The sequence below is a fragment of the Octopus bimaculoides genome, chromosome 24 (genome assembly GCF_001194135.2).
Source record: "Octopus bimaculoides isolate UCB-OBI-ISO-001 chromosome 24, ASM119413v2, whole genome shotgun sequence".
Lineage (NCBI taxonomy): Eukaryota > Metazoa > Mollusca > Cephalopoda > Octopoda > Octopodidae > Octopus > Octopus bimaculoides.
The window spans coordinates 1992011-1993566 of NC_069004.1; positions in this window are offsets into that span (position 1 = coordinate 1992011).

Here is a 1556-nt window from a genome sequence, read left to right on the forward strand (position 1 = left end):
ATACTGCTAAGCATTTCGCCCGCCATGCTAACGTTTCTGCCAGCTCTCCACCTTTCACGTAGAGTCAGCAAGATGGAAGAAATATAAGACATGTTCTTTTCAGTACACTTTGTAAAGCGGTTGGCATTAGGAAGGGCTTGAACCTGTAGAAACCATGGCAGGACAGACACTGGAGCTTGGTACACAGCTCCCAGCCTTGCCAGCTCATGTCATCCTGTCCAACCCATGCCAGCATGGAAAACAGACATTCCCTTCATATATATATATATATATACATATATATATACATATATATATATATATGTGTAACAGATGCGGTTGCCAAATGCGAAAAAATGTTGCAGATGCTGATGCTGGCTCCAGGAAAGAAGGACAGTGGCCGAAGTTGTGATAACCAAACTTTATTTACTGTTACTTTTTCTGAATGCCAAACCATGATGGGTAGGCATGCTTTACATGTACCCTGTTGTTTTCAGCAGTAATTGATAGATAGATAGAGTGAAGATGCCAGTCAGCCAGTGATGAAGAGGCAGAGAGTGACTGGCAGGACGGCTGGAGCTGTCTGTGCCATTGCGTTTGGTTGCGGCAGCCAAGAACACTTCACATTGTGGTGGTCGAGGCTTTCTCTAATCTTCTGCTCACAGAGCGCTGGTATTTATAATAGCACATTCCAGCTAGAAAGATGGAAATATACCATTATAAGAATAGCTTATACTCATCTAGGTCACTTGCTATCCATTTGAACTCTTCCTGACACAACAAGGTGGTGCCCCAGCATGGCTGCAGTCTAATAACCACAATAAGTAAACGATGAAAAAAAACATTTGTACCATTTGCGTACTGGGGTCGATCTAATCAACTGGCCCGCTTCCCCAAAATTTCGGGCCTTGTGCCTACAGTAGAAGAGAATGTGTACATTGAGTAGTAAAGAGTCTTGTGTTCTGTTATTCTATTATTGATGTTAAGGTTGATTTATTTTCATTTTCAAACTCTAAAATTATTCTAAAACGAGCAAACACACGGAACATACCATTGTGAGGGACATAGATGTTTTGACACCGTTTCTCGATTGAATATACTTTTGGAAAATAACTTTTTTTTTTACAACCACGATTTCCGTTTTTGTTTACGTGAAATTATTAAAAAAAAAAAGATTTGTAAGATTTAGCTGTTATTTCTAGCACGTGGAGAGACCTTCTAGGCTTAACTTTATGTGTTGATTGAAAATCACCTAAAAAAGATTCTGGAGTTGATACATTCAAAGCGGTGCCCCCAGCATGGCCGCGGTCCAGTGACTGAAACAAGTAAAAAGATTTTTAGAAAATTTTAAAAAAAAACGAAGAATAACCAAAAAATATAACCGAGGTAGATTATGGAAAAATTTCAAGAGATTTGGCTGTTATTTCTAGCATCTAGAGTGAACTTCTAGGCTTAACTTTGTGCGCTGGTTGAAAATCATCTAAAGAAATTCTGGGGTCGATACGATCGACTAAAAGTTCCTGAAGTTGGTGCCCCAGCATGGCCGCAGTCTAATGCCTGCAACAAGTAAAAAGAAA